This window comes from Asterias amurensis, chromosome 6 (assembly GCF_032118995.1).
Source record: "Asterias amurensis chromosome 6, ASM3211899v1".
Lineage (NCBI taxonomy): Eukaryota > Metazoa > Echinodermata > Asteroidea > Forcipulatida > Asteriidae > Asterias > Asterias amurensis.
The window spans coordinates 8,632,390-8,656,808 of NC_092653.1; the positions used below are offsets into that span (position 1 = coordinate 8,632,390).

A 24,419-nucleotide genomic window follows, 5' to 3' on the forward strand; every position below is an offset into this window, starting at 1 on the left:
GAGCAGCGCCATTTTATGACTGCGTAGAGGATAGGATCTGCGTGACGTAGTTCTAAATTTCACCAAGAAAAGGTAAATCTTTTTTGTTTTAATTTCGTCCTGTCAAAATGCATTTCCGTAAAACCCACTGGTACTTCGTGAACGATATTCTTTGTTTATTCGCACTTAATACAATGTATATAAGCCGCTCAAGACTCCGTGCTCAAAACATGGAGAAAAAACACTGTCATGACACTCTTGTTCACTCGTGTGTGCCGTGGTGTGTGGTTCACAGACAGGACCTGCATATCGTGCGGTGTTCAGCAGCAAAGAGCCACACGACCATGACGACTCAATATAAGAGTAAGTTGGAGTTAATAGTAGTAACACGATGCTCAGCTTATTTAAATCTTAAAAAAATTATTGATATTATTGATCCTCATGTTCCTGCTTGTCTGAATAAATAATAGTGCCAAACTGGCACAGCATGGAATTCGGAATGGAATTCCTCTGCTTCTTGAATCTTTGTCAGCTACATGATATATCTCCAGGAGGTGAAATCGTTTTCTGAACAGAAACCCATTTTTATGCGGATATTTTCCCCCAGTTGTGTCACTTACCGTAGCGGGCACAATGGCTCATTCCTTCGAAAATGTGCCGCTAGTCTTGATGTATCTTGAAACATTTTGCATGCAAAAACATTGTCTGCCCATAATTGATTATGGTTGTATATTATCTGCCATCTCGCATTAAATCTCGTCTCATCAATCTCGCATTAGTTTTTTTCATTCACGAATTTGTTTTTTCAATTTTTTTTTTTTTTCGATGCACGCCGTTCACGCACAATGTTATGGTTAAGTCAAACTCATGCATCAGATAGGTCGCCATCATACTGAACACAACCCTGTGGGAACACAGGTCTTTGATGTTTACCAAACGTGTACAGTGCCTTTATGCAAACGATCTAAAATGGTGCGCACGCAGTTTGTTTACGTGCTTATGCTAGTAACCACACGTGAAATAGGTTTATTCATGAGCAATTTCATCGCCACTCTGCATTTATTTTGCTCCCCATTTTGTCAGCACCTTCTTTTTTGCTTAAGCAAGCGATCTAAAATGTTGCACACGCAACATAGGTGTGAATAGGTGTACGCTAAAGTGATTCTGTTTCTATGTTAAGCAAAAAGAATATGCTTGCCGCTAAGCAGTTCTGGGAAATTGGGCCCGTATCAAACTCGACTCAAAATGGGGACTGGCGCTCGCGCGTCCCCCATAGAGCCACCCAATACTGGGTGGTCGCCACAGATACGTTGCGTCTGCGCACTGCAGAATTCAACACCCTTTAGTGAACTTAATGCACTTCTGTTCCCAAAGTGAGGATCAATGCACGATCAAACTCAAGTGGAAGTGCGACATTGTCAATCCAATGGGAACGAAGTCTTGTTCAATACAGAAAATGCTACATTAAATCACATCTGGTCCTTTTAATGGAAGTTCTTATACCTTACTTGCAGATGTGTTTAAACTACCAAGATGCTTGCAAAACGGGATCTTCATGTGCTTCTTGTTTGATGATGGGATATCGAGCATTATCATTAGTGTGTCAAGACTCAAGGTCGGATCTGCACTGAAGCTTGCAAGAAGAGGAATGGAAACAGGTCAGTGTAGAACGCATCCAGAAATGGATCCAATTGTATCAATAAACATTAATTCTGTTAATCTATGCAATGGTACTATTTAGTTAAAATCACAGTGCCAACTGTTGCTTCGGTAAAAATCAGTAATGGTTGTTGTAAACTACTATTCCTTTGTTATCGCAATAAGGGTTAAAATTTGGAAGTGGTTCTGTAGAACTCATGCTGCATCAACTTGTCCACTCAAGATGAATTGCCTATTTATATTTTTCACATAAAATCCCCATTATGTTTTCCGAATGGACCATGCAATACTACAGATAAAATAGTATCAAAAATCATTGAGGTCTGTAGGGATCTAGACTTATAGTTGATATATTCAAATCATTTAATTTGTTTCATACATAGCTTTTTCATAGTCCTAATGGTTAAAACATCATTAAGTAAAAAATGCATACAAGTTTGAAAAAGAAGATAAAAATAAACAATTCAATGTTTTACTTTGAACTGAAAGTTATTTTTTGCCTAACAATTTTGAAGAACACTCTTGATCAATAAACTCCATTTACTAGGAACTAAAAAATACTGGCTTAAATTGGTGAAGTGGTTCTGTTTGAGACCAAGTAGGGGGTGGAGAATCTTGGTGAGATGTCTTGCCTCATTGTAGGTTGTGGAAACCCTGAGCGCCACGATGGGACGGAGGGGAACTTTAGGATTGTGTCATTGTGAATCTTGGGTTAACCAAAAGAAACGAGGGCAGGGGGATGCAGAGGTCTTGTGATGGCAGTACGAGGGTGTGCTGATGGCTTGAGACGAGACTGATGGAGAGACCGGAGCTTGTTGCTGATCTTGCTTTCAATGGCCAGGATGGGGTTTTTTGGTAGGCGTCTGTAAGTGTCAGTCAACAGAATTTTGGTCACCTTGATGTGGTCATACTGTACTTAGTGGTAGATATGTCCACAGTGGTGTTACCCTTGTTGGCTGGCAAGAAGTGGATGGATAGGTCTTGAGGTAGGGCTTAGATGGCAGCCTTGTAATGCTTGCTTTGAATTGTCTTGGTAGCTTAGCTTCTTGAGGGTTAGCAGGATCTGGATACGGACTTCAGTTTAGGGTAGAGTTGTTGTTGAGTTAAGGTTAGGGTTAGGGTTTGTTGTCGAGTCCTGACTTAACCTCAAGGAGACTGCGATTCTGTCGACCAACACTTACTTAAATTTACCAAGAAACCCCGTTCTGGCCATCGAACACGAGATCAGCAACAAGCTCCGGTCTCTCCATTAGTCTTGTCTCAAGCCATCAGCACACCCACGTACTGCCATCATAAGACCTCTGCATCCCCCTGCCTTTTGTTTATGTCAACCCAAGATTCACAATCCTGATGTTCCCCTTTGTCCCATCGAGGCGCCCAGGGTTTCAAAAACCTACAACGAGGCCAGACATCTCACCTCGATTCTCCACCCACTACTTGGCCGCGAACAGAACCACATCACCAACTAAAGCCAGTTTGTTAACATTATAAATGACATTCATCTCGTTCAAACAAACATTCTTGAGAGTTTTGATAAAGTCTCTCTCTTCACCAACATACCCAAGAAAGAAACATGTCTCATCGTCAAACAATGCCTACACGCAACCCCACCATGACAGACTATTGAACAAGTCATCTGTCTTCTCATTACCTGCTTGTCTTTATCAAGCTTCGGATGGGGGGACTAGTTCTATGACGTACAAGTTTCTAGTAGGCTTCATTAGGGTCTTCCTTGCACACACTTAAATACCTCAATGATTTTTGATACTATTTCATCTGTAGTAAATGCATTGACCATTCTAAAACATGATATGAATTAGTTGTAACCGATAAAAAGAGGCCATTCATCTTGAGTTGACTTTTCACAGGACTCAGGAAAGTACTGAGTAAACACATTAGTTTAAGGGTAAAACCAAAATTATCATTCTTTATCGTGGATGCAGATTTAAATAGGAATGGTAGTTTTACAACAATCATTACTGAATTTTACAAAAGCAACCGTTCTCACTGCAGTGCTCAGAACTATAATACTTTATTTCAATTTGTATGGGTCTCAAAAAACCTTCATTTCAAAGTTAAAATTCATTTTTTGTTTATCAGTTGTTTTTTCAAATGTGTATGCATTTATCACTTAGTAGTCTTTTGATCATTGAAATATGAAAATGCAGTTAATGACCGAATAGTTCTGAGCACAGATAATGTGCAAGTACTTTAATTTTGAATAGAATGAGTGAGCCAAAGGCGAGTTCATTTGTGGTTTATGAATCTACCCTTCAGAGTGTAATCTCTGACCTAAACTATTTCCACAAAAAGCCATCTGAAATAAATTAAATTAATTTGATTTCTCATTAATAAGCGTAGATTCCTAAGATTACCCTTGCATGCATATCTTCAGTTATTTTACGAAGGGCCAAAAAATCTCTAGCAGCCAAAAATTTTATGTTTTGAGAAAACCACATTTAAAGTTAAGTTAATTTTGAAACTACTGGCTGGTAGACTATTCACGGTTTAATTTTTTAAATTTTTTTCTGACAGCTATCAATTCATGTTATTGTAAACATTAATATTCCAAAGTAACTTTGATCATCTCGTCATTGATTTTCTTTTTTTAAAGGAACATTACAGAATTTGGTAGGGAACAAAACTTGACTAAGATCACACTAGATACATCAAACTTACAAGGTCAAATGATGATGACAGTAGAAAACCCTTGAAATATTTCTGTGTGAAATATCATATTTGATGAGAAATAAATAAAACTAATTTCCCGTTTTTTCGTTTTTTTGCTCAGTGAGCATTTTATTCTTAAAATTGATGTCATGCAAAATGTGCTATCGTTTTTTTCACTAATTTCTAATGACCCAGATGGCCGTCCGATCTCAAACTTGTACAGGTTTACACAATCCATCAACTTATACAGGTTTATATAATGTAACGTGATTGGTTACATAAAGGGCTTACACTCCCAGGAGTTCAAGAGACTGTTTTGTTAGCAAAAACCATTTCTGTAATGTTGCTTTAAACATAACTTTTACAGATTGTAAATGTGTAGTGTGATGAATTGGTTATAGGGCTAATTATTAAGTTCGATGCTTGTGAGACAGCTGTTGCAGTGTATTGGACCATGCTAATTTTACTGAAATATAAAGAGAGTTTTATCAAAGGGTGTATAAAGGCACTGGACACTATTGGTCCTTACTCAAAATAATTATAAGCATAAAAACTTACTTGGTAATGCGCAATTGGAGAGCTGTTGATAGTATACAACATTGTGAGAAACGGCTCCTGAAGTAACATAGTTTGTTTAGAAAGAGGTGATTTCTCATTCAAACAATAAAATACGTCAGCTGATTTATATTAAGCCTTTTATTATGCATCTGAAAGCACACACAATTGTGCAACAAGAGTGTTCTTCGTTCATTATTCTCTTGCAACTTCGTTGACCAATTGAGTCCAAATTTGTTATTTGATGCATGCGCTGGGATACACCAAGTGAGAATACTGGTCTTTGTTGGTTCCCAAACATGTCCAGTGCCTTTAGTTGATTGATACAGTGTGTATGATTCTTAAAAGTTTATTTTATAATTGTGGGTAGGGGCCTACTTTATAAAACCATATTCACATCTTTTGCAAAAATTATAGCATTTTTTACAGTTCAATGTCTGATCAGCCTGCAATATTTGCAGTACTTAAGTGAATATTAACATTATTCAAATAGCACATTCTGTTTCAACTTTGATCTTGTATTGCATCACTATTGCTGCTCGCTATTTTTCACTTTAAGTTTAAGTTTTACTTTGTTTAAATTTTATTTTACCCTTCATATAGTGCGATGTCAGAAAACAAATTAAATTTATGTTTTATTTTTATTGTGCCTACTCCCTGTTTAAGCCTGGGTGTCTGGTGTGACTAGGGTCATAGTCGCAACTATTGATTGCTTAGACGAGTCCGGACAACCGCTATTCAACTACTAGTCATGCTGCCTTGAACATCACTAGAAATTTTGCAACTTCCCTGCTTGGTTAAAAACCAATTGTGTCTGTCACGACTATTCACGACAACATAATTTACTTACGAAACACAATTAGACATCAGTGACACAATTCATCAATCCTTTTGGCACAAATTTTATTAAACTGCGCCTGCGGCAAACAATATTCTGCAATGCATCTTGGGAATCAAAAAAGTACTCGCAACTAATTGTGGTGCGACTAGTCAAGGTAAATTTCACTAGGCGCTCAGGCTTACTCACTGTTGTTATACCTATGTTATAGCTTATAATGTTGCATTTGACTTTTCCTGAACTTCACAATTCTCCCTCTCTTTCAGAGATAGGTAGTCTACATGTATGTGCAGGAAAAGTCATCCTCTTTAACTATCAGCACAAACACAATATTTGTACCCATTTGAGACACTGGTCGTTTGTGATACACATGTATGGAAAAGACTTCAGGCCTGAAGCCTTTTTTTTAATTAACAAGCTATCAAACTAGAAAAATGAGTAGCCCCGCTGTAAATCTGATAGTCACAAGCTGGCGGGCTAGTGGCAATTTCGACCCCTGACTCACAAAAAGTAATTTTTAAATTACTTTAAATTAAAATGTGTTGTCATAATCAATAATGGTAATAAAGACAGTATAAAGTGCCCTATAATGCAAAAAGCTTTTAGGCGCATAGATAGAACAATAAAGTAAATTTATCTGATTCTTCCTAGTTAATCACATTAAATATCAATCTGCTTCCAATCAAAAAGTATAAATAATTAAAAGTACCATTTTTGCTAGTGATTTATATATCTACAGTGTATTAACTTTCAATGAATGTATCATACACTGTGTTAGTTGCAATAAAGCTGTTATGCTGTGATTACTTTTGTGAACAAACTTTATATCAGTTGATCTATCTATCTATCTATCTATCTATCTATCTATCTATCTGTCTATCTGTCTATCTTTGAACCTGTTGATGAATGGAGCGGAACAGCTTGCCTCAGCGCTTTTCTCGTCTTTCTCGTTATAGATAACATACATTAGTTTAAAACTGACACTGGCTTTAACGTACGCGTTGAACTGGAAGTAAAGGTCAAATGGGGTTACACTCTTTGTAGCCTTATGCATCGCCCATGTGATGATGAATAGATGTATAGATTGTACAAATCCATTGTGTCGTTTACCTGTTATGATTTTTAAAAATATTGTACTTGTAAATGTAGTTCATTATTAATTTAGGATTTAAATTGATAAAGACGTCTCACAGGAAATAAGCATCGACAGGGGACCCAGTATCACCCCAAACATTTAACGCGGTTTTGAAAGAGGTTTGCAAGAACAATAAACTGGATGAGAAGGAAGGGGTACATTGTACAACATCGATGGAGAATTTGTTTAAGATCTACATGTACGCTTTGAAGATGATATGGCTTTAATCACCTCTCCTGCTAATGACTTAAAAGTGCAAATAAGACAAAGATTTGAAGATGCACAAAGGAAAGACAAAGTACTTGACCAAATTCAATACAGATGACTCAATAATGTTGGAGGACCAAGCATTCAGTAGGGTCAGATCAATGAATACGAATGCTGTGCCAAATTGTTAAACTAAACGAAAGCACAACATATGAAGAACCAACCAGGATTAAAGCAGGATGGAGCTCCATTGGACAATACAGAGGAAGACTTTGTGAGAAGAACATACCTAATGATCAGTGTTTGATGTCAACATTATATGGAGCAGAAACATGGACAGTCAACAACAAAACTGATAGAAGATAAACTCTGCATACCAACAAAAGCAATGGAGAGACAAGTGCTACATTTCTTTTATAGAGACAAGATTTAATGCACAGAAATACGATAGAAAAAAAGGAAAATACATGTAGAACAAGCCTATGGAGATGGGATGGACACACTGCCCTAAGAAATGACAATATAATTGATGGACAACAATTGCAAGAATTATGGATTGGTAATCCAAGGACAGGGAAAAGGAAGGGAGGTACATGTAGACAGAAAAGAAGATGGAGAGATGACATCATTCAGGAGCAACATGAACCAGAACTGCAAGTAATAGAAATGATTGGCATTAACACTAGGTGGAAGATACATGTATCCCACACTGGATGTGAACACAGCCTAAATGATGATGAGTACATAGTGACACCACTATGACGTAACTGCAGAACTATTATCTATGAAAATCTACCCAATTGTGAAGATTCAAGTTTCTTTGGGAGTTTTCTGCTGAATGGACGTTTACGGTAATGGAATCGATAAAATGGAACTTGAACTGGACGTCTGTGTTCGGGTACCCAGATACCCAGTTACCTGTCGAGGCTTGCAGCGGACTAAACTATTGTGCATGGCAGACTCTAGAGGATAATGGATCTGAAGAGCTGTGTGGATAACGCTCATTGCGCGTGGGCTTCCAGTGTACGGTGTTGTGCGAGGGCTGCTTATTTGGCGACTTAAACATCATGGAAGGAGATGGTATTGTTCTCCGAATAGTTCCATGGTCAATTTGATGAGTGGATGCTGGCTGTTCATGTGTTGGAGGAACTGATGATCAAGAGTTGTCTTGACAAAACTGACATGAATGTCGAACTAGTTAGTGATAAGGTGCTGTGTGATCAGGCCAACTATGGGTGTCGGATATTGGTGACATGTCTGGCCATTTTGTAGGTTGGTGAACACCACTATGTCGTGGAGGCCAATATCAAGATGGTTTTTTCTGGGTTGACTGAGAAAACGAGGGCAGGGGATTCAGAGAGCTTGAGAATGCAAGGAGCATAAAATTGTGCTAAATTGGTGTGCTGAGGCTTGAGAGACGGGAGCTGCTATATGATCTTGCGTTCAATATCCGGAATGGGGTTTCTTGTAGGTGTCTGTCCCTAACACAACTATAACCCTCATCCTAACCCTCATCCTAACCCTATAGTTCTACCCGGGAGTTCTATAGAAAACCCTAACTCTTAATGTAACCTTAACCCCTCACTCATGACCTCACTTACAGACACCAACGACCAAAGGCCTACTACCGACCCTTACAAACACTAACCTTCACTTACTGACCACCAACTGACACTTACAGATACCTACCAAGAAACCCCATTCCAGATATTGAATGCAAGATCACATACCAGTTCCGATCTCAAGTCCGTGTTCAAAGCAGCGCGATGTGACAGCTTTCGCTATTGCTCTCCTAAAAATATCTCTGTTTTCTCTGTTTTCGTTATATTGGTTGTCTGCCTGTTATTGTCAAGGTATTTGAAGTTGGGTTCAAACTGGAGAGTTGTGCCGGCCTTGGTGTGTGGACAGGCGGGTCATTGATGTTGTAAGCAATGTTGTAAGAGGTCACCGTTGTTACAACAGAAGAACTGGGTACAGATGATGATTGCTGATGCCAAGATCAAGAGAGCATACTACTCTGACAAATTCTCAACTGCCAAATCCCAAGGACATTGTGCATACTACTTTGTCAGATTCTCTAGTGCCAATCCAAAGGACATTGTGCATACTACTCTGACAAATTCTCTAGTGCCAATACCAAGTTGGTGCAGGCACAACTCTGTGGGAGTTCAAATTGTTGTGCACCATATTTTGTGAATTTGGCAAAACATGCCTGCGCAGAGTGTTTAAGGTACTAGCAGAGACACGCCTCTCTCGATTTATTTATACCCTCTGGATCAGTTTGACGCGACCCACTGGAGAGGAGAAGCCCGACAGCTGGACAACATGTTGATTGCCGCACAGTGCCTCGCAAACTGGGTTAAGTGATCCGTTGCCCTAAGTAGGATCATTCGCCAGACATCGGTGGTTTAGGGACCGCGAAATACTTCTTGTCTGCGCCTTCTTCTACCTGCGTTGCCCTGCTGCCAACGAGCAGTGGTTTGAAATCACGAGTTTTCCTTCTCTAAGGAGGGCTGCTTCCCAGGTTAACAAGCCCCTCCTGCCCGGGTATGGAATCAGAGTGCCCTCTCCAAGGTGAACTGCCTTCCATGGCTAATGAGCCTCACCTGCCCGGGTTTTGGAATCAGAGTACCTTCTTCAAGGGGGATTGCCTCCCATGGCTGATGAACCCCACCTACCCGGAGCAATCTGGATTTTATACTTGTAGTTTACGGTATAACTATCCTTAAAGATGTCGAACTGTGTCATTTATATTGCATCTTGTGTCACAAAACTTTTTTTTAAACTAAAAGTGACCGCATGGCTATCTGGCTGATTCAATACATCAAAACATTAAACAAACATTTATTGTTTTAAATGTTAATATCTTGATTAGAACCTAAATTACAAATGTTTAGCATTATATACAAGGTAATTGCATGTATCAAAATTCTTGTGTGAAGTATGATCCCATGTGACATTTACTTCCGTTCTAAACCAGAAATTCAAATTGTGTTATTCAAAAGTTCATATCCAATGAACCAAACTAAATTCATCTTGAAGGGTGTAGGAACCAGCATTTTTAGGGGACGTTGAATCAATGCAAGCACATTGAGACTGTTACTGTGAAATGCGCGCTACTGGTGTTTAAAAATGTTTATTTATTTAATATTACAAAAATCTGGAAAACCATATTGCCTTACTTATGCAAGTCCCAAATGGATGCACCACAATTTTGGGGGAATAGGTTCACTGTGCTCCTTTTCCATTTCCTCTTCTACTCTTCTACCTATTATTATGATTACTTCCCCTACTCACTTTTCTAGGAACACCTTGCCAGTTTAGTTTTAGCTTTTGTTTTGTGTATATGTAGGTATAGGGTTAGGAGGCGCCTGGACCCCGGAATGGTCGACACTTGATCGATATCAGTGGGAGTTCATGTAAATACCCACAGATCTCCCTCTGGTGGGAAAGGCGTATCCCCACACTGCGGTATGGGTACTGGCATGGTTTTCTAAATTACTCTTTCTGTTGTGTTCTTCAACCCTCTTACATGTAGGTTAATTTTATCCAGACTATCAAATAAAGAACGTCACCTCTTCGACAGGATACAATTGTGGCACGCTGTGATAGGGTCCACGGCATTTTGTACACTTGAGGGGAAAATGGAAGCTGAGGCGAAGCTGATGGTGCCATTTACCCTCGAGGGTGTACAAAACCCATGGACCCCAGTCACAGTTAATTGTTTTGTTATACCTTTGTTTAACTGTTATTCCTCTTCTCGAAGTTCTGTTGTCATATTTAAACATTATGACGACCGAATATTCATTGTTTTATAAACAGACGAACAAGAAACAATGCCCTCGAACCTGGGTTGTTTCGTACACAGTGCTGCAAATCGACCAATGATCAAGGTGATGTACACCAGTGGTACATCACTTTTCATGTTACCCGGCTCGTCGAGCCATGTAACATGCGTTTTTGTTGCGCGTCACATGATTGGTCACATGATTGGTTCTTGACCAATCAAACTTCACAGTTTGTTACCGAGGTATAACAACACCATTTGTTGACTATGTGGTTTTGCGTTTATAATAAACAACTGTACAAAAATTAGTAGTACTACTGGTATAGTGAGAATGTATGTTTGAAGTTAATGTAAAACAGAGTTGAAACAGACATGTAATATTATAACATTTACACACATTATTTTGTAAAATAAGATAAAGGTCAGTAGATTTTAAGAATTATAAGTTTGCAATGAGGCCCAGTGTTCAAAGTAGCCCACTTTATAGAAATGACTGGAACTGCATGACTGGAAAATAAGCAGATTGTTATATTTAGGAGTATGGAGTACCCCAAGTCAAACTGAGTCACTTGGTAAAATAAAAGAGTTGTAAAATACTTTGTCAATGTTTCGTCCACGTTAAATTCTCATCAATATAGATTCCCCAAACTTTAGTTCCCTTAACCCTCAGCAAGATTAAGTTATAAGAGAATAAAGGAGAAAATTTTGTTTTGTGGATAGAATGTATGAGTGGAAGGCGAGTAGATTGCAGTAACAAATCTACATTAGAAAGAGTATATTCTCTGACCTAAACTTTTGTCATTGATTATAAGAGTTTTAATTAGTTAGATTTCTCAGCAATAAGTGTACATTGTGTGTTCATAAGATAATTGATATGCATACATGTTCATAGTCAATGCTAAACTACTTGTATGCATTCATTTGGTGTACGATCTTCTAAGAGAACAACATGCGGACCAAGAGAGGCCACCAGCAAAGCTCAATACCTACTGCTGAATCTGTCGCACATTGAAATGCCATCTCTATCAACTCAGGAGAACTAACATCTTCATCAAAAGACAGCCATCACCTCACTTTAAGATCTTCTAAGAGAACAACATGCGGACCAAGAGAGGCCATCAGCAAAGCTCGATACCTACTGCTGAATCTGTCGCACATTCAAATGCCGTCTCTATCAACTCAGGAGAACTAACATCTTCATCAAAAGACAGCCACCACCTCACTTTAACAATATCGTTGTTATTTCAAAGTAAATTCATCTTGCTATCGATTAGATTGTTTAAAATAGCTTTTACAGATTATGTCTTTTGTAGTAAGACAACTTATTGCATACCTATGCCTAAATGTTAAAGTCACTGGACAGTGTTGGTAATAATTGTCAAAGACCCGTATTTTCACTTGGTGTATCCCGAAATATGCATTTAAAAAAATCAATGAAAATATGGGCCCAATTGGTCATCAAAGTTGCAAGAGAATGATGGAGTTGTATCTCCCAATGTTTTATACTATCAATAACTCTCCATTTTTATTAACAAGTCAGTTTTTATGCTAACAATTATTTTGAGTAATTACCAACAGTGTTCAGTACCTTTAATCCTTTTGTTTGTAGTTCTGTTTATTGCTACAGTTTATAAAATAATTTTGGATTGAATTTACTCAAGAGGTACTCCTTATATGGAAATATTTCCTTTTGTGTACTTTGGCTATACATTATCTATCCAGTACAATGGCACTGTGCTCAGTTTACAAATTAAACAATGTTAAATGGAAAGTGTTTTGTTCAAGTTGAACTTTTCACTTTAGTTTGAAACGAATTGACAGTTGAGTGTAGATTCACAAAAATAATCTACACTTTCATCAATATAGTTGAATGGAACGTTCCATATTTCAACAAATGAAAATATTTGCACTATTGCACACATTTTTTATTTTTTTATATAACATCCAAGTAGATCTTTGTCATTTTGGAGGATACAACTTTCAAAACAAACAAACAAAGTAGGCCTATGATCTTTTGGGTTAGCCTGTTGGATTCAACAGTGACTAATGTGCTTTATGTGTCACAGCTATTTTGAGACACGCAGATGCCAAAATATGTCCTTCACTGCTGCATTACCACAGATGTGCATGCAGTGATGTTTTTGTGCACCGTGCAATAGTACTTTTTGGATGGAACATAAAATGCACGCTGAGTGAACGAAACTTGCACGGTGAGTGTACAGCGTGCGATAGTACTTTTATTTGCTAACACGTGACGGACAAACCTCCAACCAAATAACAAGGATCTGCTTTGGTGTTATGTAATAGATTTTAGTTGACTCCTTTTCCTGCAATATCTATTTGGCAATAGTTGATAAAAATTCTGATTTTTTAGCTATGCAAATTTGTGTGTGTGATAAAACTTGTATTTGCTTTTTATCTGTTAGATAGGCCTAGTACACAAATAATGAATGTTTATGAGTACAATGGTGTGAATATTTTCATGAGTTAAAAGATGGAATGTTCTATTCAACGAGGCTGAGTTGAATGGAACTTTCCATCTTTCTAGGAATGAAAATAATTGCATTGTTGCACACAATTTTGCTATTTTATATAACATCCAAGTAGATCTTTGTCATTTTGATTTGAGGATACAACTTTCAAAACAAACAAACAAAGTAGGCCTATGATCTTTTGGGTTAGCCTGTTGGATTCAACAGTGACTAATGTGCGTTCTGTATAACAGCTGTTTTGAGAAACGCAGATGCCAAAATATGTGCTTCACTGCAGCATTACCACAGATGTGCACGCAGTGATGTTTTTGTGACCGTGCAATAGTACTTACTTTTCAAATAAAACATAAAATGCACGCTGAATAAACAAAAAATTGCACGGTGAGTGTATACAGCTTGCGATAGTACTTTTATTTGCTAACACGTGACGGACAAACCTCCAATCAAATGGCAAGGATCTGTTTTGGTGTTGTGTAATAGATTTTAGTTGACTCCTTTTCCTGCAATATCTATTTGGCACTAGTTGATAAAAATTCTGATATTTTAACTATGCAAATTTGTGTGTGTGATAAAACTTGTATTTGCTTTTTATCTGTTAGATAGGCCTAGTACACAAATAATGAATGTTTATGAGTGCAATGGTGTGAATATTTTCATGAGTTAAAAGATGGAATGTTCTATTCAACGAGGCTGAGTTGAATGGAACTTTCCATCTTTCTAGGAATGAAAATAATTGCATTGTTGCACACAATTTTGCTATTTTATATAACATTCAAGTAGATCTTTGTCATTTTGATTTGAGGATACAACTTTCAAAACAAACAAACAAAGTAGGCCTATGATCTTTTGGGTTAGCCTGTTGGATTCAACAGTGACTAATGTGCGTTCTGTATAACAGCTATTTTGAGAAACGCAGATGCCAAAATATGTGCTTCACTGCGGCATTACCACAGATGTGCACGCAGTGATGTTTTTGTGACCGTGCAATAGTACTTACTTTTCAGATAAAACATAAAATGCACGCTGAATAAACAAAAAATTGCACGGTGAGTGTATACAGCTTGTGATAGTACTTTTATTTGCTAACACGTGACGGACAAACCTCCAATCAAATGGCAAGGATCTGTTTTGGTGTTGTGTAATAGATTTTAGTTGACTCCTTTTCCTGCAATATCTATTTGGCACTAGTTGATAAAAATTCTGATATTTTAACTATGCAAATTTGTGTGTGTGATAAAACTTGTATTTGCTTTTTATCTGTTAGATAGGCCTAGTATACAAATAATGAATGTTTATGAGTGCAATGGTGTGAATATTTTCATGAGTTGAAAGATGGAATGTTCTATTCAACGAGGCGGAGTTGAATGGAACGTTCCATCTTTCAAGGAATGAAAATATTTACACTATTGCACACATTTTTATTATTTTATATAACATACAAGTAGATCTTTGTCATTTTGATTGGAGGATACAACTTTCAAAACAAACAAACAAAGTAGGCCTATGATCTTTGGGTTGGCCTGTTGGATTCAACAGTGACTAATGTGCGTTCTGTATAACAGCTATTTTGAGACACGCAGATGCCAAAATATGTGATTCACTGCTGCATTACCACAGATGTGCACGCAGTGATGTTTTTGTGACCGTGGAATAGTACTTACTTTTCAGATAAAACATAAAATGCATGCTGAATAAACGAAAAATTGCACGGTGAGTGTACAGCATGCGATAGTACTTTTATTTGCTAACACGTGACGGACAAACCTCAAATCAAATGGCAAGGATCTACTTTGGTGTTGTGTAATAGATTTTAGTTGACTCCTTTTCCTGCAATATCTATTTGGCACTAGTTGATGTCTTTAACAGCTCTTAACTGTTCAAACACTTTATTACAGCACACTCAAAAACATCAAATGCATGGTGGCCAGACAATGTGTGCAATGTTTTTGTGATGAGTAGATTGTATTTAATTTTATGATTACTGTTACCGAGTTTCCCATAGTTGTAATGTTCAAGTACATTTTTCGACACACACCCTCTGCATGGTCTGTCTTCCAGAGGCGTGTGTGTCGTTAAACTACTATTTCCTTTGTTCGTTGTATACCAGTGAGTGTTTGGTCACATACCAAAGTGGGAGATTCTGAAGCCAACGTTCACATGTTAGCTGGGTATAGTGGTACATTGAATCTCTTAGACCAACACTGAAAGAAAGTTTTATACTCTGCATGGTCCTTGCCCTTTTTTGGGGGCACTTAAAATCAATTGTCTCATCATCTACTTGTGGGTTTTTCTGAAAGCTGCTTTGGCTCACTTGACTCGTTGCCTTATTTCTAATTGCCTGATGTTCCACAGTGGAAATTAATCCCACGGAGAAACCTTTCCGAGTCACTCTTCGCTTTTTGCCTGAGTTAAATATCTGCAAGGGAATCATCTGGTTCTCTGCTATACAAGTTAAGTTGCCTGGCTGGTATTACTCTCTGCCTGCCCTAAGACTCGAGCCTACTCTCTGGTGTCATCTGTCTGTCCCAGTAGCTCTCTCTACTGAGCCACTCTATCCTGTGTTTGTTTTGTATTAACTCTGTAAACAATCCAAACAACAACGCTCTTCAATTCTTTCTCTACTTCATACAACCACTGTTTGATTCCTGTATCTCACTCTGATGATATCTGTCTGTCCTCAGTAGGTTTCCATACTGCGCCACTCTGTCCTGTGTTTGTTTTGTATTAACTCTGTAAACAATCCAAACAACAACGCTCTTCAGTTCTTTCTCTACTTCATACAACCACTGTTTGATTCCTGTATCTCACTCTGATGATATCTGTCTGTCCTCAGTAGGTTTCCATGCTGAGCCACTCTGTCCTGTGTTTGTTTTGTTTTAACTCTGTAAACAATCCAAACAACAATACTCTTCAATTCTTTCTCTAATTCATGAAACCTCTGTTCATATATCACACTCTGATGATATCTGTCTGTCCTCAGTAGCTCTCTCTACTGAGCCACTCTATCCTGTGGTTGTTTTGTTTTAACTCTGTAAACAATCCAAACAACAATGCTCTTCAATTCTTTCTCTACTTCATACAACCACTGTTTCATTCCTGTATCACACTCTGATGATATCTGTCTGTCCCAGTAGCTCTCTCTACTGAGCCACTCTGTCCTGTGTTTGTTTTGTTTTAATTCTGCAAACAATCCAAACAACAATACTCTTCAATTCTATCTCTACTTATACAACTTCTGTTTCATTCCTGTATCTCACTCTGATGATATCTGTCTGTCCTCAGTAGGTTTCCATACTGCGCCACTCTGTCCTGTGTTTGATTTGTTTTAACTCTGCAAACAATCCAAACAACAATACTCTTCAATTCTATCTCTACTTATACAACTTCTGTTTTATTCCTGTATCTCACTCTGATGATATCTGTCTGTCCTCAGTAGGTTTCCATACTGAGCCACTCTGTCCTGTGTTTGATTTGTTTAACTCTGTAAAACAATCATAACACAAATGCTCGTCATTTCTTTATCTATTTTTTCTGAGGATAGAGTAGATCCAATGACAGCCATGGTGTGATCAACTTGTAGGAAATTTCTGTAGCTGTGGGTGCACCGTCTTGCTCTATGGTTGTGCTGTCAACCACAGAAATGTCTTGCTCTTTGGTTGCTGTAGTCAACCAGAGAATAGTCTAATTCTTTGGTTGCCCTGTCAACCACAGAAATGTCTTGCTCTTTGGTTTAGCAGTCAACCACAGAAATTTGTTTCTCTGTGGGTGCACCATTAACCATGGAAATTGTTCTCTCTTTGGTTGCCGCCATCAACCACAGAAATGTCTTGCTCTTTGGTTGTGCCATCAACCACAGAAATGTCTTGCTCTTTGGTTGAGCCGGCAACCACAGAAATGTCTTGCTCTTTGGTTGTGCCGTCAACCACAGAAGTGTCTCGCTCTTTGGTTGAGCCGGCAACCACAGAAATGTCTCGCTCTTTGGTTGAGCCGGCAACCACAGAACTGTCTTGCTCTTTTGTTGTGCCGTCAACCACAGAAATGTCTTGCTCTTTGGTTGTGCCGTCAGCCACAGAAATGTCTCGCTCTTTGGTTGAGCTGGCAACCACAGAAATGTCTTGCTCTATGGTTGTGCCGTCAACCACAGAAATGTCTTGCTCTTTGGTTGTGCCGTCAACCACAGAAATGTCTCGCTCTTTGGTTGAGCCGGCAACCACAGAAATGTCTTGCTCTATGGTTGTGCCGTCAACCACAGAAATGTCTTGCTCTTTGGTTGTGCCGTCAACGACAGAAATGTCTCGCTCTTTGGTTGAGCCAGCAACCGCAGAAATGTCTTGCTCTATGGTTGTGCCGTCAACCACAGGAAATGTCTTACTCTTTGGTTGTGCCTTCAACGACAGAAATGTCTCACTCTTTGGTTGTGCCGGCAACCACAGAACTGTCTTGCTCTTTGGTTGTGCCGTCAACCACAGAAGTGTCTCGCTCTTTGGTTGAGCCGACAACCACAGAACTGTCTTGCTCTTTGGTTGTGCCGTCAACCACAAAAATTTCTCCCTCTATGGTTCAGCAGTCAACCACAGAAATGTGGGTGCATCGCTAACCATGGAAATTGTTCTCTCTTTGGTTGCTGCCATCAACCAGAGATAAGTCTCACTCTTTGGTTGCCCTGTCAACCACAGAACTGCCTTGCTCTTTGGTTGAGCCGGCAACCACAGAACCGTCTTGCTCTTTGGTTGTGTCGTGAACCACAGAAATGTCTTGCTCTTTGGTTGCCCTGTCAACCACAGAAATGTCTTGCTCTTTGCCTGTGACTCAACCACAGAACTTTCGCGCTCTCTGGTTGAGCTGTCAACCACAGAAATGTCTCACTCATTTGTTGCCCTGAGAAATGTCTCGCTCTTTGGTTGCCCTGCTCTGTCAACCACAAAAATTTTTCTCTCTTTGTTTGCACCGACGACACAAATATTGTTATCTTGTTGGTTGCGCTGACAACCACAGCAATTTCTTTCTCTTACTCTGTCGGTTTGGTCAAGTCGATGATGAGACACATTTACACATTTTACAAATCTCATGCAACATTCAGGGGTTCCGGATAGTTCCGGGTTTGAGTAGTGGGTTTAAGTAGTGAAAGTCATTTTGATTTCAAGCTTTTTTTTGTAACTGCAGTTATTTCAAGTTGTCTAGTTAAACAAAAAATTGTTACTTTGTTTTAGGCTTCATCAGAGTGTTGATTCGAATCCTGGTCGAAACACTTTTGTCCTTGAGCAAAATATTTTACTACAATTGTTTATCTTCATCTAGGGGTATAAATGGGTACCTGTGAGGGTAGAGGTTGATACTGTGCATAAAAAAGGTCATGGGAGCATACGGTTGCCCAGGTTGTATACTTCCTAGGGACCTGAGACAGATATTAAAAATGATGTTGCCCAAATGACTTATGTATAGCACATTGAGATGTTTATTGTGAAATGTGCTATAACAACTAGTTAATAAGCATTATTATGACATCATGTGAATCAGATCAATAAGTTGTTTTTTCATGTATTTTACTCTTTATTTATTTTACTTATTAAACAATAAAACCTCAAGGGAAACTGACTGGGTAGATTTTACTTTACTCAATCCCCAATTGCTTTATTTTTACTTGTAGGAACTGATGAGAACATGACATACTGAGATGTGTGGGAAGATGTTGGCTGCTGAAAAGACTCAAACCCATACAGTACCATGGAAGTTCTACTGTAGTGGAATCTTTGCAATCATCCTGCAGTACAGACGAGGTAAGATGCAGTCAAGTTTGTCATTCTATCTTTAAATAAACTAGCTAAAGAGTGTCATGGCCAAGTGGTTAAGAGCATCAAATTCAAGTTCTGGTGCAATCACCAAATTGTGCCGTCCACCACAGAAATGTCTCACTCTTTGGTTGCCACCGTCAACCAGAGAGAATAGTCTAACTCTTTGGTTGCCCTGTCAACCACAGAAATGACTTGCTCTTTGGCTGTGCTGTCAACCACAGAAATGTCTCACTCTTTGGTTGCACTGTCAAACACAGAATGACTTGCTCTATGGCTGTGCTGTCAACCACAGAAATGACTTGCTCTTTGGCTGTGCCGTCAACCACAGAAATGACTTGCTCTTTGGCTGTGCTGTCAACCACAGAAATGACTTGCTCTATGGCTGTGCTGTCAGCCACAGAAATGTCTAACTCTTTGGTTGAGGCAGTCAACCAAAGAGAATAGTCTAACTCTTTGGTTGCCCTGTCAACCACAGAAATGACTTGCTCTTTGGCTGTGCCGTCAACCACAGAAATGTCTTGCTCTATGGCTGTGCCGTCAACCACAGAAATGTCTCACTCTTTGGTTGCACTGTCAACCACAGAAATGACTTGCTCTATGGCTGTGCTGTCAACCACAGAAATGACTTGCTCTTTGGCTGTGCTGTCAACCACAGAAATGACTTGCTCTTCGGCTGTGCTGTCAACCACAGAAATGACTTGCTCTTTGGCTATGCTTCAACCACAGAAATGTCTTTCTTTATGGTTGTGCCATTAACTACAGAAATGTCTTGCTCTATGGTTGTGCCGTCAACCACAGAAATGTCTTGCTCTATGGCTGAGCTGTCAGCCACAGAAATGTCTCACTCTTTGGTTGACACAGTCAACCAGAGAGAATAGTCTAACTCTTTGGTTGCCCTGTCAACCACAGAAATGACTTGCTCTTTGGCTGTGCCGTCACCCACAGAAATGTCTTGCTCTATGGTTGTGCCATCAACCACAGAAATGTCTTGCTCTTTGCTTGTGCCGTCAACCACAGAAATGTCTTGCTCTATGGTTGTGCCGTCAACCACAGAAATGTCTTGCTCTTTGGTTTAGCAGTCAACCACAGAAATTTGTATCTCTGTGGGTGCACCATTAACCATGGAAATTGTTTTCTCTTTGGTTGCCGCCATCAACCAGAGATAACTCTTACTCTTTAGTTGCCCTGTCAACCACAGAAAGAACTTGCTCTTTGGTTGAGCCCTCAACCATCGAACTGTCTTGCTCTGTGGTTGTGCCGTCAACCACAGAAATGTCTTGCTCTTTGGCTGAGCTGTCAACCACAGAAATGTCTTGCTCTTTGGTTTAGCAGTCAACCACAGTAATTTGTATCTCTGTGGGTGCACCATTAACCATGGAAATTGTTTTCTCTTTGGTTGCCGCCATCAACCAGAGATAACTCTTACTCTTTAGTTGCCCTGTCAACCACAGAAAGAACTTGCTCTTTGGTTGAGCCCTCAACCATCGAACTGTCTTGCTCTGTGGTTGTGCCGTCAACCACAGAAATGTCTTGCTCTTTGGCTGAGCTGTCAACCACAGAAATGTGTGTTTCTGTGGTTGCCCTGTCGACCAGAGAAATTTGTATCCATTTGGTTGTGCCATCAACCACAGAAATGTCTCGCTCTTTGGTTGCCCTGTCAACAACAGAAATGTCTTGCTCTATGGCTGTACCGTCAACCATAAAAATTTGGCGCTCTTTGGTTAAAGCTGTCAACCACAGAAATGTCTCACTCATTTCTTGCCCTGAGAAATGTCTTGCTCTTTGGTTGCCCTGCCCTGTCAACCACAAAAGTTTCTCTCTCTTTGTTTGCGTCGACCCGACGACACAAATATTGTTATCTCTTTTGTTGCGCTGACAACCACAGCAATTTCTTTCTCTTACTCTGTCGGTTTGGTCAAGTCGATGATGAGACAGGTTTTACACATTTTACAAATCTCATGCAACATTCAGGGGTTCCGCATATTATAGGACTGTGTCTTTTCGGGCTTTTTTTTTGTTAATGTTGTTGTCTAAACGTTTGCTGTAATTTAATTTTAGTGTTGAAGACTATGCAGAGCGCACTTCAAAATGATACATCCAGATAGAGCTACTGGTCCCCTCAATGTTTTTCGATCTTGCGATATGCTGATTGCATGCAGTTTTGGGTCATCATATAAAAGCATGATTGAAATGTATTGTGTCATAATTCATGCATTTTTACACCTGCGTACAAAGCGCATTAAGCGCATAAATAATTTGAATAAATGGTTTAATGTGCTGGAGCTATCAAGTCCTATGTTGGCGGTCTCCCTATTTTGTCAATGTCTTGGTTCCCCGGGTGCCAGTCAGAAGTCATACAACTGCCGAGTAGCCAGGGATCACACCCTGGGTTCGATCCATGACACACGACAGTTGTTGGTTGTATGGCTTCTGACTTACATCCCAAACAAAAATACGAACAACAAATGGAGACCGCAAACATAGGGCTAGATGGCTCAGTTGGTAGAGCGCCAGCTCATTGATCTGGAGGTCGTTGGTTCGAGTCCCACTCTAATCATAGTGTTTTTCAACCCCAAATCATTTTCTTTCCAGGTATACAGGAGACGTATGACCAGACAAGCAAGCGCATAAGAAAGTGATATGATGAAAAGCCTCTTCAGATGTTTGTGTTCTGCTAAGATGTTGCCTAGCGACAAGGGACGCTCAGGTAATACTTCTAAGATTTATCGTGACAACAAATCCTTATGTAAAAGAAAAAAAACATTGAAAGGGGCAGCAGTGTAGACAGACTCATGAAAAGGCCTGGAATTTCATGTTTTAACATGTTGAAAAGGCAAGGCCATTTTCATATTGCAAAGAGCACTTCCATTAGAAAATCTTAAAGTCAATGGGAAATTTTTGAAGGGCACCGAGGCCAAGATATTGGGCAACGGAGGCCGTGGTCTCATAGCCTGCATGTTATTCCAGGCCTGCATGAGTGCAAACAAAACAGGACTTGTGTATGCTATAGAGAATGTATTTTGATGGTGTTTATACAAAAAACTTTGATCAATAGTTTGTTGCATCAGTATGACAAATCTGCATGTAGCACCTGCAAGTAGCACTTACATGCCCCATGTGAAAACTTCCATACATTCCCGTTATTTTAACCACTTGGTGTCTGATGTACAGTACACAAAGTCTAAATTTATTGAAACCAGCTTATGGTGGCCACTTACAAACGTTCGGAATATCTTCATAGTATCCTTTTCTGGTGTGAGGTCGGTTGACCAACTAACGTATTCTTTGACCTGGGCAGGCATAGACAGATACTGTGCTATGCTTTGATTCCTTCATAGTAAGAGATAGAGGGTTCTGGAATTCATGCTTTTTAATTTCCCTTTTTTTTCCAGGAGTTATTTTGTAATTCCGGATTCTAGACCTTTTGCCCTTTAGTTACAAATTGACAGGTTGCCATCATTGTTTATCACTTTATTTGGTTGAATAAGCCGATTGGTAGATTATTCATATTAGATTATCATTCATGGCCTCGCCCGAGGTTTTACAATACACATACATTTTCACAATAGTAACATACCTATTTTTTACTCAAAACGTAAGTAAGATCAGCATGTTTCCATAATAAAACTGAGGGGTTGAGTTATTTTTTACTAGTGATTGGTTTTTCTTTCAATTGTTTATTCAGGCTTGCAGTACTTTGATAGGTTATGGCTCCTGAATTGACGATAATGCTTGCAAAGGATTGGATTCACATTGGGAGAGCCTGAAAGAGAACAGGTGAGGGGGCAACTCCAGGAATGTGCCCCCAGTACAATTTGAGCTTGAGGCAGCCATGGACGTAATTCTTTGTCGGACCACGACACTGCACTTCCAAAAACTCACTGCAAGCATGAAGGACATTCACCAATGGGCGACTGCAAACAAGACGATGCTAATCGCCGCAAAAACAGTGGTTCCTCATTTTTTTGCAACAGCCACTCTCAGTCATTTTCATCACAGTTGGAGATGTGCAGTTAAACTTCTCCAGAAGCTAGACATCTCTGTGCAGTCATGGATGAACATCTATCACTGAAGGCCCACGTCAACACCCTCTTGCTCCTCTTCAATGATTGCCGTCTGAAAGATGTTTTTTATTTTATTTAGAAAATATTGATCCACCCAATACTCTGTACCTGGAGTTTGTTTGGTTTTTCTTTCATCAGCTTGTTGAAGCAAATTCATGACTTCTCAAAATGTTGAACTGTTTTAGTTCAGAAAGTAAATGGAAAACCTCACAGTTTTGAAGTACATTAGTTTAAATATGTCCCTTGTGGTTTATATTGATAGTTTAAATATCCACTACTTTTATTCCACTACTTTCAATTTTATTCTGTCCAACCAGGTTCATGTCAAAACAAACTCTTTCATAGTCCAAAATTGCCAAATCTAAAAGTGTGTCTCTAAAATGTTGTTTGTATAAAATAAATGAAATCATTGATTGTGATTTAAATTGTTGAAGTTTGAGATGTTATGAATTTTCAACAACACGGTTTTGAGCGTGACAATCTAATGTTGCCTCACACGCCTAAAAGGACACTTCGTTTTGGGGTTTGGTGTTTTGGGCTTTAGAAAGTGCTTGCTATGAAATGAATGTGGTTGGAAATATCTTTTAAAATAAGAAAATAATGACCCACACAATATACCTGGAAATTGTTTTTTTTTTTTTTATATACCCTCTTGCTGTAACACAGTGTGCCATTTTGTTGAAGCAAATTCTGGACTCCTAAAAATGGCAGACTATTTTAGTTCACAAAGAAAATGCAGTTTTTGACTCCACAAAACACAAGAGTAAAGGGAAAAACACACAGTATTTGAGGCACCCCAGTGTCAACAATTAAACACTACTTTCAAAACATGTTGCCAACCAGATAATAACCAAAATGTTGAATTACCTCACATGCTTAAAGGGACATGTTGGCTGTAGGAACATGTTTCCAACCAAAGCCCCAATTCCTAAAGCTGTGTTAGGCAGAAAACACTGCTCAACAAATTTCTTTGTTAAGTAAATTTGATGTTATTTTGGATGCAAAGCAGAACTTTTTGTGATTAGCAATTTGTTGTGCTTTCAGACTTTATTAAATTGGGCGCCCAGATTCATATTATACATGTAACAAATGCTTTCATAGTCCAAAGCGCAAAATCTAAAAGCAATGTTTCTCTTGGAGAAGGTTTTGATGACAATGTGATTGAAATTGTTTAAATTTGAGATGTGATGAATTTTCAACAAGGTTAGATAAAAAGTACTGAACCTGACTTAAATTTCCTA

The 24,419-nt window shown here is 38.9% G+C and overlaps 1 long non-coding RNA gene and 1 other non-coding gene across 2 annotated transcripts; both read left to right on the top strand.

The window, feature by feature from the left end:
* On the top strand, positions 1-23,793 carry LOC139938905 (uncharacterized). The gene is made up of 5 exons (XR_011786231.1): positions 1-72; positions 1,494-1,637; positions 18,970-19,099; positions 21,707-21,821; positions 22,800-23,793. It is a non-coding gene; the product is annotated as an uncharacterized lncRNA (long non-coding RNA).
* Trnan-auu (transfer RNA asparagine (anticodon AUU)) lies at positions 21,599-21,671 on the top strand. The gene has a single exon. It is a non-coding gene; the product is annotated as a tRNA-Asn (tRNA).
* Positions 23,794-24,419: the final 626 nt, after the last annotated feature.